We start from the raw sequence: 17,976 nt of genomic DNA, 5'->3' as shown, positions 1-17,976 counted from the left end.
TGATACTACAGAGTTCCAGGGAAGAACAACTTGTCCACTGTCTTTTGTATTTACTTACCTAAATGAATTCAAGGATTTCATCACAGCACCAAACAGTTCTCCCCCCAAACCCTTCTATTATAAAAATGTTTTTAAAAATGTCCCCCAAAATGTCTTAAGATGTCTTAAAAATGCCTTTTAAAGTTCTAAAAAATGTCAAGAAGTGGAAGAAAAGCATTATCACTGAAGCTGTGTTTAGTTGCTCAGTTGTGTCCAACTCTTGGCAACCCCATGGACTGTAGCCCACCAGGTTCCTCTTCTGTCTATGGAATTCTCCAGGCAAGAATACTGGAGTGGGTTGCCATTCCTTCTCCATCATTAATGCCATGAACTAGTAATAAATCATTAAAAATTTATGCATACCTAAAATTCAGGCCTAAATCCAGATTTTCTATTTTGTGTGTTTTATTTTTGAAACATGGTTCTTTAACCATATCTATATTAATTTTATAGTTATTGTTATCATTATTACTTTGTGTTTTTTTTTTTTTTTGCTTGTGATCTAATAAGGCAATCAGAAGTTTTCTCAGTTAATTCCTACAAGGCTGCTTAGAATTTGCTGTTAATGTTAATATCTGCATACGGTTTTTATAGGCCACACATATTCTTTGGAGTAATGTACATATTACTTGAATGTTCACTGACAAGAAAACATTTTTGTTTAGCCAGTTTACCAGAAGTTTCACTGATAGTGAATACTTGTTGTTCTAATCTAATGTAAAATCACATTCATTCTCTCATTTATTAATTCAACTTGGAATACATGGCTTTTTATAGCAGAATATGTTGTTGTTTAGTCACTAAGTTGTGTCCGACTCTTTTGTGACCCCACGGACTTATAGCCCACCAGGGTCCTCTGGCCATGGCATTTCCCAGGCAAGAATACTAGAGTTGCCATTTTCTTCTCCAGGGGATCTTCCCAACCCAGGGATTGAAACCGCATGTCCTGTACTGGGAGGCAGATTCTTTACCCCTGAGCCACCAGGGAAGTTCACAGCATACTATGGTGAAGGTAAATTTCCATTGGTAAAGCTACTACTTTATCTTTACTCTTTTTTTTTTCTTTACTCTATCTTTGAACTATTTTGGTTCAAAAATCAAAAAATTTAAACCTTGACAACCAACAATACTGAGTTTCTATTGTTCCCATTATCTTTTGATTATTCCTTTGGCACAAAATACTTACTTGAGCAGAAAAATATTTCTAAGTTTCTTTTCTGTACTTCGGAACTTTCATAGATATGCATGCCCCTGGTTAAGGACAAGTGTGTCTGTTCATCTACTAACAGACGGTGTAAACAGTTAGTCGTGGTTATTTCCTTTTTGTCATATTTTATTCTTTATTCAATAGAGTATATAAAGTACTGTTTATATCTACCTGGTAGCTCAGACAGTAAAGCGTCTGCCTACAATGCAGGAGACCTGGGTTCAATCCCTGGGTCAGGAAGATCCCCTGGAGAAGGAAATGGCACCCCACTCCAGTACTCTTGCCTGGAAAATCCCATGGACTGAGGAGCTTGGTAGGCTACAGTCCATGGGGTTGCAAAGAGTCGGACACAACTGATCGACTTCATTTTCACTTTTCATGATAAAAAAAGAAAAAGACAAAGTTAAACATCTTTCCATTTTAGAAAAGAGATTTAAAAAGAGGTAAAGTTTGATATTAATCACATTATTAAAATGTATAAATGACATTATTTTATAAAATTAAGCCAACTTTAAAATATCTATACATTGGTTTCTTTTAGAGTTAATTTAAAAGAAACTTTTGTTTCTTTTGAAAAGTTTCTTTGAAACTTCTTTAAAGTTTCTTTAAAAGAAACTTTTCTGTCAAAAACTGCTTTTGTAGCTATGTATAAGATCATGGCATTGGGTCCCATCACTTCATGGCAAATAGATGGGGAAAGAGCAGAAACAGTGGCTGACTTTATTTTTCTGGGCTCCAAAATCACTGCAGATGGTGATTGCAGCCATGAAATTAAAAGACGCTTACTCCTTGGAAGGAAAGTTATGACCAACCTAGATAGCATATTCAAAAGCAGAGACATTACTTTGCCAACAAAGGTTCGTCTAGTCAAGGCTATGGTTTTTCCAGTGGTCATGTATGGATGTGAGAGTTGGACTATAAAGAAAGCTGAGCACAGAAGAATTGATGCTTTTGAACTGTGGTGTTGGAGAAGACTCTTGAGAGTCCCTTGGACTGCGAGGAGATCCAACCAGTCCATCCTAAAGGAGATCAGTCCTGGGTGTTCATTGGAAGGACTGATGTTGAAGCTGAAACTCTCCAATATTCTGGCCACCTGATGCGAAGAGCTGACTCATTTGAAAAGACCCTGATGCTGGGAAAGATTGAGGGCAGGAGAAGAAGGGGACGAGAGAGGATGAGATGGTTGGATGTCATCACCGACTCAATGGACGTGGGTTTGGGTGGACTCTGAGAGTTGGTGATGGACAGGGAGGCCTGGTGTGCTGTGGTTCTTGGGGTCGCAAAGAGTCAGACATGACTGAGCGACTGAACTGAACTGAACTGAACTAATTCTTGTATATTCTAATCTTTTTCTGGGGTAATCTAATGTAAAATCACATTCATTCTCTCATTTATTAATTCAACAAATATTTCATGTATGTCTAACACTCAAAGTACAAGTATCTTACTAAATGGAATATAGAAGTCGCTGGGGTCCTATCTCAGTGTTCAAGCAGTTTAAAAATTGAGTATACAGATAATTTCCATAGATAAATAATAGATAATTATCCCATAGATAATTCCCATAGATAAATACCAGGTAAATAGATTAAAAATTAAAGGATAGTTATCACTTAATAGCCTACATGCTCAAAGAGGAAAGGTTATACTCATAATTTCCATGGTAAAAGGTGATTTTTGAAGGCTAAGATTATAAAAGAAGTAGGAAATAATAATTTCCAAGCAGAGAGAACAACTTAGGAAAAAATATATATAAAAGTGGAGGGATGAGAAATATGTGTGGAATTTCAGTAAATCTAACTTGTATAGCATTGTATTAGGAGATAAGATTGTGAAGGTCTGGTCTTAGAAAAAGGACATCATTCTCTCTGGGAGGGGAGGAAAGAAGCTATAGTGACACATTAAGATGAGTATGACTGGTGACAAAGAACAAGGAGCGGGTCAGTGATTAGAGACAAGTCTCCGAAGTGGTGGCCTGGGAATGTAACCACTGAAAGAACTGCTTAGTCAGCTGACAAAAATGCAGATCCATATCCTCATTTACATTTAAATTATAATTGTTAAATAAAATTACATTGAGCAAGAAATGGGTCAATAATAAGGCTCAATATTATTTCTATTGTTTATGACAATTGGAAATAATTCTACTCAAGTTAATATACTGAATTTTAAAAGATCACTTTATCCTGTCACTAAAGCTACAGTAAAGACTTAAGTTCCTCTATTTTCCTGTGACCTAATAAAAATCCAAAATATATTTTTGTCAGTTAGTCTACAAAATAAATAACAGACACACATTTGATGAAATTTTGAATTTATCAAAAATAATAACTTCATTAATATGCAACTTATCAAACAACTAAACCAAAAAAAAGAGGTGGGTGGTGAAGGGAAGGAAAGAAAGAATCACCTGTGCCTTCAGTCCAGTGGGATGCTAACTGGCCTGTAAAAATGAGAATAAAGAGTCCTGCTGCATTTAACTTGCAGAACTAGAAATTACTATTATCTACAAAAAGAAATTAAATCATTTCATTAATTATGGAAATATGGTATAATTCAAAATGTCATTTATATGAAATAAAATAATGCCAGTTCATTACCATAAGGAAAACAGTGGGGAACAAAATGTGCATTTAAAGATTTATTTCAAATTAGACATTGGAGCTTAAGTATATGGGTAATGAATAGCATGAAACACTGAATTCTTCAGCAGAAAAACATCTAGTCAATCCCAATCATTCTGGGGGATACTTACTAGAATTAGTAATAATTGTAAACAGAACCTGCTCTCTGCAAGTGTTTTCCAAAATTCCTTGAGACACTCCAGTAAAGGGTGTTTTAAATTCAAACATACTTGCAAAATGTTGATTTAATAAGGCTAACATGCAAAGAAAGGTTCATTGTGAACCTCAAGGAAGGGCTATAGCCTGTAGATTTCCCAAAGCAGATGGCTAGGGATCATGTTATTTGCCAGACATTTTTTATTATTTCAAGTAGTAAACTCTGAGATGCTCCTCTGTGAGAAATGATGTGATTCACTTTTCCCTACAAACTTTGGTAGTTTGACTTCACTTTTCTTTATATCTTATTCACAGAATGTCCTCTAGTCCCATATCTTGCCTCACACCTCAAATATAACACACACACACACACACACACACAATGAAAGTTTCTCAGTCATATTTGACTCTTTGTGACCCCATGGACTATACAGTCCATGGAATTCTCCAGGCCAAAATAGTGGAGTGGGTAGCCTATCCCTTCTCCAGGGATCTTCCGACCCAGGAATCAAACTGATGTCTCCTGCATTGCAGGCAGATTCTTTACCAGCTGAGCTAGGAGGGAACTCATACATACATATATATATATATATATATATATATATACACACACACACATATATATATAGTTACATTTATGTAGATACAAAACTTTAAATATGTATATATCTTTCATATCTATCTACCTATAAAAATTTACACTCCCTGAGCAAAGCCCAAGGATAGAGTTGTCTTCTCCTTCCCTTTAACCCAAATCAAAAATCTTACCACAAAATGCCTCCAAATCAGCCGTCATACAAAAGCACCTAATAAATTAAAATGTTTTGGCATATAAAGCTGAAAATAATCAAGTATACAAAAATTTTAAAAGAATAGGGCTATTAATCTTAATCTAAAGAAATAAATCATAAATAGTATTGTGGCAAAAGGGGAGATGAAGTTTGAAGGTGGATAAAATCAAAGGGAAGATGTTTCTATTCTGCTCATCCAATAACTATTTTATGTCAGCATCTATCTACCTTGCTTACATGTAGGTCCAGTAATAAATTTTCATCGAAGGGAAGCACTGCAATTATATTTCAAGAAAAGTATTTAAATTTTTCATTGTTCTTCTCCCACCCTTCCCAACACAAAAGCAAAAAAAAAAAAAGAAACAGAAAATAGAGAAAGAAAGAGATAGAGAAAGAAAACTCAGGCAAATTTTACAGGAAAATGACAAATCTTTTTTAAATGCATATTTCATCAATTTTATAATTGCATAATTTTAGTGTGAATTGTGACACAGAATTATATAATTTATGAGCTGAAACTCTTACTAATGACCTGGTCCAATATTCTCATTTATGTGTGAAATTTTAAAAAGAGGGAGAAGTGATAAATGAACTCAAAGTCACACAAACCTGTGGTCTAACCAGACAGAGCTTAAAACCCAGGTCTTCCAATTCTTTGTTCCTTAGGCTTTGCAATTCACCAGAGTGCCTCCTATATTTTATTTTGCTTTTGAAAATCTTCATACATTGCAGAAAAATAAGACACATGAATACATTCTGTGTTTGTGTTCTATGAACCTAATGTTTAAATATTAAAAATTACCAGTAATGTTTAGTTTATTTTCTATCTGAATTTATTCATATATATCTGCTGATTTTGAAGTCTTGACAACACTTGCAAAATCTGCCAACGCTGAATGATTACAGAACACAACAAAGTAACGACTGTGTACTTTTCCCCTTTAAAAGTGACTCTATTATTATCATGCATAAGGAAAAGCACATATTTACCTGCCAATATTCATGAGGGGTGGCAATTTTGCAGCATTTTATAAATCTCTGAATAGTGGATACTGACAAAAGGATAAAAATTCAATTTTTTAGAGAACCGAAAATTGTGAAGAATTTAAGACTTCTTTGTACTAATTTAGAAAATCCCGGAGCCCTCTAAATTATTATATGAGCTCTTAAATAAGAAGTCATGAATAATGAAAGATTTCCTTTTGTGCAGATAACAACGTGAAAAAGATTCTTTCCAACTAGTTTTTGGTCATGAAATGACCAGCTTGAGCCTTAATGTGCTTTCTAAGTTTCCAAGTAATGAAGATTTGTTTTTAGCAGAGAATCCTTATAAGACACATGGTACAGAATATAAACAGAGTACTTGGAAGGTAGCAAAATCATCATAAATATTTACAAAATGAATGAAACAGACATTTAAATTTTGATTTTGTTAAACAAAATCAATAAAAGTATTGACTTTATATACCATTCTACATAATGTATACATAATCCCATTTTTATGTCTTCGTTGTTAAAACCAAATGTAGTCAAGACTATTTCAATTCTCTATTTTGGATTAAGTAAATTTAATGTATTATGTGAGGGAAATATCTGGTTGCATTTCTAATTTGTAAAGAGGTTGGAAGTCATCACTCCTATCCTTACAAATAAAGTTGAAGAAACTGAAAATCAGTCACTTTTCTTGGACCAACCAGATAATTGAGTTTGCAGAGTAAACCATCACCCTCAAATCTGGAGAGAGAGGTTAATCCAGAGTATCATAGCTGAGATGTGCTTCTCTGGAGTTGAGGACCCTGGAACTGTGAACTGTTAAATGGGAATCTTAGTGAGTTGCTGGAAGCTGAATGTAGACTAGCTTGAGAGTAAGACACTGGGGGCGTGGGCGGGGGGGCTGAATTTTGGGGAATCCCCACCCTTTGCTGGATTTTGCCTCCAGGAATCCCACCAGCTACTCCCGGTGAAGATCCAAGAAGGATCCTCTCCTGATTCTAGCAGTGGTTAGGCAATGTCATCTTTGTGAATATGCTGATAGAGACTCTCCATAACAAAGGCCTACCTACCCTCCAGAGAAAAATACTTGATTTGCACTTCTCACATGCTTGCTCAGTGGCAAAATCAAGTCTTGTCTGACTGTGAATCCATGGGCTGTAGCCTGCCAGGCTCCTCTGTCCCTGGGATTTCCCAGGCAAGAATACTGGAGTGGGTTGCCATTTCATTCTCCAGGGGATCTTCCCCACTCTGGGATCGAATATATTGGCAGGCAGATTTTTCACCACTGAGCCACCTAAGAAGCCCTCTTTCCACATGGGGTAAGGATTTTCTCATGTTCCAGACCCCTCTCCCTTTCTTATATCACTTAAGGGGCAGGGGTGGGAGGGAGCTATAACACCCCAGAAACACTTGTGAAACTCACAGCCCCAAGACACAAGTCTGCTAAAAGACTGATATTAAATTATATAAAGATAGGATGCTTTTCTCCTACACCATATCATCACTTCAATAGGGTTTCAGTAAAATACCAGTAGATTAGAGTTGAAAGAGCTGGAAGATGTAGACTCTCTTTGAGGAGAAGTACTCAGGCAAGTCAAAGATAAGAGGAGAGGCAAAAAAAAGGGCACTGAGGGAATCTGAAGCTTCTGACAACAAACATTAGATACAGCACAACTTGTAGCACAGTAACATAAATCCTCACATTAGAGTCCTCTTCAGCCTCTATCGCTCAATACGATGTCTAATTTTCAACAAAAAATTACATGACATGATAGACAGCAAGAAAAAAAAACAGTATTAAGAGTAAAAGCAAGCATCAGAACACAACTGAAAGATGAAACAGACGTTGGGACCATCACATAGAGAATTTAAAATAATTACAATGAATATGCTAAGTATTCTAAGTAATGGAAATGTAATGTAATATGCTAAGTAATGGAAAAAGTAGACAATTGCAAGAAAAGCAGTACCTAAAGGGAAAGTTATAGCCTTGAATTCATATATTTGAAAAGAACCTTATAGCAAGCACAAGAAAAGATATAGCAAATATCAGGAAAGAAAACAATGAAATTGAAAACAAAATGACAACAGAGAAAATCAATTAAACCACAGGTTGTTTCATGAAAACATGATAAAAATTATTACACTAGACAATGTATATGGAAGTACTTTTTAAACTGCAAATATTGAATATGATACGGAATTTATTCATTCATTTAAAATATATTCAAATAAGAAAATTAAACATTTGAAGGAAAGACTAAACATAGTACAGAAGGTGAAAACACTGATAGCAGCCCACAGTTTTTTGAATATTTTATGGCTAAGTATATATCATAAGGATTTTATGATTAGACATTTGTTACCTGCCTATACTTCCATCCTGAATCATCTATACAGTTAGCAAAGAAAACTACAATTTGCACTACAAAACGGTATCATAAACTGTCAGGCTGAAATAATCAAATATCAACATTAGTAAAACTTAATTCAGCTTTATTTGTCAACCCTTTGGATAAATATCTGCAAATAAGGTCTTAGAGAGCTGTGCTATCCTCTCCCTCCTGCCCCAGGGTCTTGAGTTGTACACTGTTTGAAAACAAATTTCCTTGTCAGATATAGGCTTCTGCCAATAATGTTGCCCCAAAGATTTTTCTTTCTTTTTTATTTTGTCCCTGAACCCATATGAATGGGCAGAAAAACAAGTCCACTGACAGATATAATATGTATATCTTTCATTTCCAATCTCCTATCTAAGAATATATTGACTAGAACTGTTTATGCATATATACATATATTATATACTGATACACACAATGCATATATATATATACACATACATACATATGTTCATATACATATATATATGTGGGGTTCCCTGGTGACTCAGACCGTAAAGAACCTCCCTGCAATGCAGGAGATGAATGAATGTGTATGTACACACACACACACCCTTCTCTTGTTGCCTCTGTCACTCTGAAGAACCCTGATTGACACAAAATTCTCTATTGGTTCACTTCTGCCTTAAGTGTTCCAATGATACCGACGCAATGCTTAGGTAGGTCTTTGGCATTTAGATGTGCTATTCAGTTCAGTTCAGTTGCTCAGTGTGTCCAACTCTTTGCGACCCCATGAACTGCAGCACACCAAGGTTCCCTGCTGCTGCTGCTGCTAAGTCACTTCAGTCATGTCCGACTCTGTGTGACCCCATGGACTGCAGCCTACCAGGCTCCTCCGTCCGTGGGATTTTCCAGGCAAGAGTATTGGAGGTGGGGTGCCATCGCCTTCTGCAGCCAGGCTTCCCTATCCATCACCAAATCCCGGAGTTTACTCAAACCCAATGCCTGGTGGGGTTGCACAGAGTCAAAAAAGACTGAAGCAATTTAGCAGCAGCAGTATGTCCATTGAGTCAGTGATGCCATCCAACTATTTCATCCTCTGTCATCCCCTTCTCCTCCTGCCCTCAATCTTTCCCAGCATCCGGGTCTTTTCAAATGAGTCACCTCTTCACATCAAGTGGCCAAAATATTGCAGTTTCAGCTTCAACATCAGTCCTTCCAATGAAACACCCAGGACTGATTTCCTTTAGGATGGACTGGTTGGATCTCCTTGCCACCCAAGGGACTCTCAAGAGTCTTCTCCAACACCACAGTTCAAAAGCATCAATTTTTCGGTGCTCAGCTTTCTTTATAGTCCAGTTCTCACATCCATATCTGACTACTGGAAAAAACATAGCCTTGACTAGACGGATCTTTGTTGACAAAGTAATGTCTCTGCTTTTTAATATGCTGTCTAGGTTGGTCATAACTTTCCTTCCAAGGAGTAAGTGTCTTGAAATTTCATGGCTGCAATCACCATCTGCAGTGATTTTGGAGCCCCCCAAAATTAAGTCAGCCACTGTTTCCCCATCTATTTGCCATGAAGTGATGGGACCGGATGCCATGATATTAGTTTTCTGAATGCTGAGCTTAAAGCCAACTTTTTCATTCTCCTCTTTCACTTTCATCAAGAGGCTCTTTAGTTCTTCTTCACTTTCTGCCATAAGGGTGGTGCCATCTGCATATCTGAGGTTATTGACATTTCTCCCAGCAATCCTGATTCCAGTTTGCACTTCTTCCAGCCCAGAGTTTCTCATGATGTACTCTGCATATAAGTTAAATAAGCACAGTGACGATATACAGACTTGATGTACTCCTTTCCCGATTTGGAACCAGTCTGTTGTTCCATGTCTAGTTCTAACTGTTGCTTCCTGACCTGCATATAGGTTTCTCAAGAGGCAAGTCAGGTGGTCTGGTATTCCCATTTCTTTCAGAATTTTCCATAGTTTATTGTGATCCACACAGTGCAAGGCTTTGGCATAGTCAATAAAGCAGAAATAGATGTTTTTCTGGAACTCTCTTGCTTTTTATATGATCCAGCAGATGTTGGCAATTTGATCCTGGTTCCTCTGTCTTTTCTAAAACCAGCTTGAATATCTAGAAGTTCACGGTTCAATGAAACTACAACATGCTGTGTGGGGCCACCCCATGTGGTGAGAGAGACCCAGGTCAGACCATGGTGGAGAGGTCTGACAGAATGTGGTCCACTGGAGAAGGGAATGGCAAACCACTTCAGTATTCTTGCCTTGAGAACCCTGTGAACAGTATGAAAAGGCAAAAAGATAGGACACTGAAAGATGAACTCCCCAGGTTGGTAGGTGCTCAATATGCTACTACTGGAGATCAGTGGAGTAATAACTCCAGAAAGAATGAAGGGATGGAGCTAAAGCAAAAACAACACCCAGTTGTGGATGGGACTGGTGATAGAAGCAAGGTCTGATGCTGTAAAGAGCAATATTGCATAGGAACCTAGAATGTTAGGTCCATGAATCAAGCAAATTGAAAATGGTCAAACAGGAGGTGGCAAGAGTGAACATCGGCATTTTAGGAATCAGTGAACTCAAATGGACTGGAATGGAGGAATTTAACTCAGATGATCATTATATCTACTCCTGTGGGCAGGAATCCCTTAGAAGAAATGGAGACCTGCTATTAGCAAGGCTTATTTTGGTGTACTATTTAGATGTGGGTCTATATCCTTGGAGAAGGAAATGGCAACCCACTCCAGTATTTTTGCCTGGAGAATCCTGTGGACAGAGGAGCCTTTGGGTTGCTGTCCATGGGGTCGCACAGAGTCGGACATGACTGAAGCAACTTAGCATGCACGCATTGGAGATGGAAATGGCAACCCACTCCAGTATTCTTGCCTAGAGAATCCCAGGGACAGAGGAGCCTGGTGGGCTGCTGTCTGTGGGGTCGTACAGAGTGGGACACAATGGAAGCGACTTAGCAGCAGCAGCAGCTATATCCTTACCTTGCCATGTCTCTGTTTTCGTCATGAGCTGATTGAGGGTAACAGGACCTAACTTGCAGATACCTAGACCTACCTTGAAAGACTGTTAGAAAATCTATGCAGTGAATGCTGAAAACACAGTAGGTGCTAAATAAATTATGGCTGCTGTTATTGTTGCTATCACTATTACTGTTATCTCAAATATAGAAGGTTGCCTGTATTACAAAGTATATCTTGGAGAATTGCTTCAGAGAGCCACTAAGTGAGGGTGAGGATCGCTGAGGCTGCTTTGGGCACGGAATAAAGGTGGCATGCTGTCAGACAGAAAAGAACGTTTGGGAGTCAAAAAGCTTAGAGAAGAGCTGTAACAGGAAGCTCTTTTAGAGATTTTAGACATGACGTTGATTAGTGGAGAAACACTGAAATTTACACAGGCAGACCAATTCATAGTCCTTTGGTCCCAAGGGTCACATTTAGATTTCAGTCAGAGATGTGCTATGCCAAATTATTCCAGAACCTCGCCCAGCTATGGATATTATCTTACTAACCAAGAATTAAGGGCTGGATATTCTGACTTTTCTAAAGGAACACAAGCCAAGGGCAGGGGATATTTTACACTAATCCCACTCTGATTCAAACAAACTTTGAGAAAAGTAATAGCAAGCTCCTGTGAAAAGTCATGGTTTTCGTTTTTGTAAATCAGATGCTACATTCCAGGAGGGTGGAGTGACAGCAGAGGTAATCACGGTCCATGCCTCCGCCCCTCTGGACAAAGCCCAAAGGAATTACCAACAGGACCAAAAAAAAATGATACCATGCAGAATTACAAGAAAATACTCATAGTTTTCAACTGAATTTATTACTTTTAATTTACCAAAGCTATTGTGATGAAACAAACATCACCCCCCACTTTGACTGATATTAATTTGTTGCACAATATGGCACCACAGCCAATTTCTCTTTCATGGCAGACTATTTCCCAAAACTATGAACAAACTAGAATGGTTCTGAAAAGATACTTACAATTATGAAAAGATACTTACTTTCAATTTTTTGTTTCTGTCAACCAGTAGGTCAAAATAAGCTACAAAAAATATTACATAGAGATTCCGAAGACAATGTAACGACCTGTTTTTATTTACAAAAACCATAGCAACTCCCACTTTACTCTCTATCTAATCTCTTCTCCTTCCTGGTATAGGCCAATAACTCCCAGAATCCAACTCTATGTTCTTTACAGTTTTAAAGAATTATTTTACTTTTAATTCAGTAAGTCATACATGAATGTATTTAGACTGTACTTTACATCATACATGAATGTATTTAGACTGTACTTTACCTAAAGCTAAAATCTTCTTTGAGATACTCATCCCTGTCCCCAATTGCAATCCATACCCACGTCAGAGGTAGCCATTATGAACAGTGTATACACAACATTCCAAAATCATTTTTACCAATAGAAAATATTTGGTATTTTATGTTTTTTTAAATTAATTGTCCTTATAATCAATAACCTCAGATATGCAGATGACACCACCCTTATGGCAGAAAGTGAAGAGGAACTAAAAAGCCTCTTGATGAAAGTGCAAGAGGAGAGTGAAAAAGTTGGCTTAAAGCTCAACATTCAGAAAATGAAGATCATGGCATCCAGTCCCATCACTTCATGGGAAACAGACGGGGAAACAGTGGAAACAGTGTCAGACTTCATTTTTTGGGGCTCCAAAATCACTACAGATGGTGACTACAGCCATGAAATTAAAAGACACTTACTCCTTGGAAGGAAAGTTATGACCAACCTAGATAGCATATTCAAAAGCAGAGACATTACTTTGCCAACAAAGGTTCGTCTAGTCAAGGCTATGGTTTTTCCTGTGGTCATGTATGGATGTGAGAGTTGGACTGTGAAGAAGGCTGAGTGCCAAAGAATTGATGCTTTTGAACTGTGGTGTTGGAGAAGACTCTTGAGAGTCCCTTGGACTGCAAGGAGATCTAACCAATCCATTCTGAAGATCAGCCCTGGGATTTCTTTGGAAGGAATGATGCTGAAGCTGAAACTCCAGTACTTTGGCCACCTCACACGAAGAGTTGACTTATTGGAAAAGACTCTGATGCTGGGAGGGATTGGGGGCAGGAGGAGAAGGGGACGACAGAGGATGAGATGGCTGGATGGCATCACTGACTCGATGGACGTGAGTCTCAGTGAACTCCAGGAGATAGTGATGGACAGGGAGGCCTGGCGTGCTTCGATTCATGGGGTTGCAAAGAGTCGGACACGACTGAGCGACTGAACTGAACTGAATGTATGTACAAGCTAGCAATTTGCTTTTATGAAGTTGCAAGAAATTCTAGGATATTCACATTTATTTATAGAGGCTAAAAGATTAGTGGAAATAATGGTAGATACACAGAAGGTTCTATAAACCTCTGCACAGCCATGAAATTTGGGGTATCACACTAACCTCACTATCCTCACTTTTGAATAATCTTTCATCTCCCTCTCTCACAGGTTTTGCGTAAAAACTAAAAGAAGTAATACATGTGTGTGCTCCAAAAGCTGTTATATATGTATATGAATAAAATATGGCTTCTTATCTGGAAAATGAACTCAAATAGTGGCTACTACTCTAAAACTATATATAATAGGAATTTCAATAGAAATTTTAACCAAGAAGTGTCACAATATTGCAATTTTCAGCTAGTGGCACAATGTTCTTAGCTTTGAATGCTTCATTGGTAGCACTGCACTAAAGTTTAATCATGAGATAGTAACATTGCATGTAAGTTCAAGTTATTAAGTTGCTCACAAATCCGATTTAATTTTTATTTATTTTTTTAATTTTATTTTATTTTTAAACTTTACAATATTGTATTGATTTTGCCAAATATCGAAATGAATCTGCCATAGGTATACATGTGTTCCCCATCCTGAACCCTCCTCCCTCCTCCCTCCCCATACCATCCCTCTGGGTCGTCCCAGTGCACCAGCCCCAAGCATCCAGTATCATGCATCGAACCTGGACTGGCGACTCGTTCCATATATGATATTTTACGTATTTCAATGCCATTCTCCCAAATCATCCTACCCTCTCCCTCTCCCACAGAGTCCAAAAGACTGTTCTATACATCAGTGTCTCTTTTGCTGCCTCGTATACACGGTTATTGTTACCATCTTTCTAAATTCCATATATATGTGTTAGTATACTGTATTGGTGTTTTTCTTTCTGGCTTACTTCACTCTGTATAATAGGTTCCAGTTTCATCCATCTCATTAGAACTGATTCAAATGTATTCTTTTTAATGGCTAATACTCCATTGTGTATATATACCACAACTTTCTTATCCGTTCATCTGTTGATGGACATCTAGGTTGCTTCCATGTCCTGGCTATTATAAACAGTGCTGCGATGAACATTGGGGTACACGTGTCTCTTTCCCTTCTGGTTTCCTCAGTGTGTATGCCCAGCAGTGGGATTGCTGGGTCATAAGGCAGTTCTATTTCTAGTTTTTTAAGGAATCTCCACACTGTTCTCCATAGTGGCTGTCCTAGTTTGCATTCCCACCAACAGTGTAAGAGGGTTCCCTCTTCTCCACACCCTCTCCAGCATTTATTGCTTGTAGACTTTTGGATTGCAGCCATTCTGACTGGCGTGAAATGATACCTCATAGTGGTTTTGATTTGCATTTCTCTGATAATGAGTGATGTTGAGCATCTTTTCATGTGTTTGTTAGCCATCTGTATGTCTTCTTTGGAGAAATGTCTATTTAGTTCTTTGGCCCATTTTTTGATTGGGTCATTTATTTTTTTGGAATTGAGCTGTAGGGGTTGCTTGTATATTTTTGAGATTAGTTGTCTGTCAGTTGCTTCATTTGCTATTATTTTCTCCCATTCTGAAGGCTGTCTTTTCACCTTGCTTATAGTTTCCTTTGTTGTGCAGAAGCTTTTAAGTTTAATTAGGTCCCATTTGTTTACTTTTGCTTTTATTTCCAATATTCTGGGAGGTGGGTCATAGAGGATCCTGCTGTGATGTATGTCGGAGAGTGTTTTGCCTATGTTCTCCTCTAGGAGTTTTATAGTTTCTGGTCTTACGTTTAGATCTTTAATCCATTTTGAGTTTATTTTTGTGTATGGTGTTAGAAAGTGCTCTAGTTTCATTCTTTTACAAGTGGTTGACCAGATTTCCCAGCACCACTTGTTAAAGAGCTTGTATATATATATATATATATATATATATATATATATATATATATATATATTATATATATATAATCCATTGTATATTCTTGCCTCCTTTGTCAAAGATAGGTGTCCATAGGTGCGTGGAGTTATCTCTGGGCTTTCTATTTTGTTCCATTGATCTATATTTCTGTCTTTGTGCCAGTACCATACTGTCTTAATGACTGTGGCTTTGTAGTAGAGCCTGAAGTCAGGTAGGTTGATTCCTCCAGTTCCATTCTTCTTTCTCAAGATAGCTTTGGCTATTCGAGGTTTTTTGTATTTCCATACAAATTGTGAAATTATTTGTTCTAGCTCTGTGAAGAATACTGTTGGTAGCTTGATAGGGATTGCATTGAATCTATAAATTGCTTTGGGTAGTATACTCATTTTCACTATATTGATTCTTCTGATCCATGAACATGGTATATTTCTCCATCTATTAGTGTCCTCTTTGATTTCCTTCACCAGTGTTTTATAGTTTTCTATATATAGGTCTTTATTTTCTTTAGGTAGATATATTCCTAAGTATTTTATTCTTTCCGTTACAATGGTGAATGGAATTGTTTCCTTAATTTCTCTTTCTGTCTTCACATTATTAGTGTATAGGAATGCAAGGGATTTCTGTGTATTGATTTTATATCCTGCAACTTTACTATAATCATTGATTAGTTCTAGTAATTTTCTGGTGGAGTCTTTAGGGTTTTCTATGTAGAGGATCATGTCATCTGCAAACAGTGAGAGTTTTACTTCTTTTCCAATTTGGATTCCTTTATAAGGAACATACCTCAACATAATAAAAGCTATATATGACAAACCCACAGCAAACATTATCCTCAATGGTGAAAAATTGAAAGCATTTCCTCTAAAGTCAGGAACAAGACAAGGGTGCCCACTTTCACCATTACTATTCAACATAGTTTTGGAAGTTTTGGCCACAGCAATCAGAGCAAAAAAAGAAATAAAAGGAATCCGATTTAATTTTTAAATCTGTGAGCTTCTGTGCTTGATTCCTGGAGTAAATGATCAGCAGCCCTAATGTGTTAAAACAATTAGAATAACTAAATCAGAAAAGAGATTGCAAAACTACGACATTTAGAAATATTTTAAAATTTGTCCCAAATCTACTTCATATGGTATTTTATATGAGCAAACTATTTTATAACAGCAAAAACAACTGTGTAAATTATTTCATTCTTAGTTACAACTCTGTTTAACAAAATGTTTTTTATAAGATAGAAGCCTGATGGGTCTGTATTTTAAGGGAATTCAGATATTAATATTCTTGGGGATAATAGTTTAAAAAAAGAATGCGCTACAAAGTCCTCATTTCTAGTTTAGTAACAGACAATATCAACTTCACCTAAATTGAAAACTGCCATGTATTTCTTCTGATTGTTTTTCATTATGAATTACCCACTTTTTGCTGCTGAGGGCGGAGGCGGGGGGAGAGGGTTTTGGCGAAATGACTGATATTTCTCAACCCAATTTCCTTTATTTGAAACACATTACCTCACACTATTTCTTGAGCATCTCTAAATTCAAATGTCTACGTAATTTTCACCTCTTAACATTAAAGTGAAAAAGAACCATGGGAAAGTACTGACATATATACATACACATAAAAAAAATATTACACAAAGCCATAACATTTTAGGGGATGTCAGTGTGATCATAGCAAGATAACTCAGCAATGAGTAAAGATCCTGAAACACAAGTAAGTCAGAGAGTTTCCCAAATACACTCATGTCTGAGAAGGAAGGTGTGGTAGATGGAACATGTATCTAATGTCTACCTTCCAGATGCCAAGAGTGAAGGCGAACTGTAAGAATTATTTGAGGTCAGTTTAATCCCACTCCAAATTATAAATCTGAGTGAACATACATATTTATTGAATTAGTGGAATAGAGTAGATTATAAAACTCTAATTGTATAAATCAGAACAATGAGTCACATGACAGTTTTAGGACCAGTTTTAATATTTTATAGTTTGTGCCAATTTTTCTAAATAGAGAAATGCTGACCACTGGTACTTCAAAAAAGCTTTTCACTCATAGGAAAAAGCAAGCAATAACACAATGACAGATGCTCAGACTAGGTAGACAAAAATGAGAGAGATTAAAATTTTAACTATCCACTCTATAAATTAGGTGAATGGCAGAAAAAACATATGGAATCAGAAAACCACAGGCTCCCAGCTCTAGCTTTAGTATATTGAAACATTTTAAATTATAGTATCTTTAAATATAAAATGAGGGGGTTGGACTGGATCTTCAAGGTTCTCTGCAACTTATATATTTCATGGGAAAATTTTCATAATGGTATGGTTTATAAAATCTATGATTTGAATGTCAAAAATGGTAACCTGGGAAATTTTAACGGCTCTGGACTATTTATTGCTGTCAACTAATTCTGTTTTCCAAAAACCAAAATTTTTTCTTTTGGTCTGGCTACAGAAATAATTACATGTTATATGTAGATAATGTGGAAAATAACAGACAAACTGAAGTAAGAAAAAGAATGACCTAAAATCACTACCCAAAGATAATGTGACCTATTAATATAGATAGTGTGCTCAGCCGTGTCCAACTCTTTGTGACCCCATGGACTAGCCCGCCAGGC

At 36.9% G+C, this 17,976-nt stretch overlaps 1 protein-coding gene across 4 annotated transcripts in view; it reads right to left on the bottom strand.

The window, feature by feature from the left end:
• Window positions 1–17,976, bottom strand: part of XRCC4 (X-ray repair cross complementing 4) — a 379,323-nt gene that overhangs the window by 150,457 nt on the left and 210,890 nt on the right. Inside the window, exon 8 of one of the 4 annotated variants that reach the window (XM_070794005.1) lies at window positions 1–17,976. This exon is cut by the window's left edge and continues 57,111 nt beyond it; it is cut by the window's right edge and continues 15,874 nt beyond it. The exons of the other annotated variants lie outside the window; for them this stretch is intronic. The gene's annotated coding sequence lies outside the window, so the exon portion shown is untranslated. 4 annotated transcript variants of the gene reach the window in all.

Source organism: Bos indicus, chromosome 7, assembly GCF_029378745.1.
Source record: "Bos indicus isolate NIAB-ARS_2022 breed Sahiwal x Tharparkar chromosome 7, NIAB-ARS_B.indTharparkar_mat_pri_1.0, whole genome shotgun sequence".
NCBI lineage: Eukaryota > Metazoa > Chordata > Mammalia > Artiodactyla > Bovidae > Bos > Bos indicus.
Note: the sequence above shows the minus strand (reverse complement) of the source record. Positions and strands in the feature narration are given on the sequence as shown.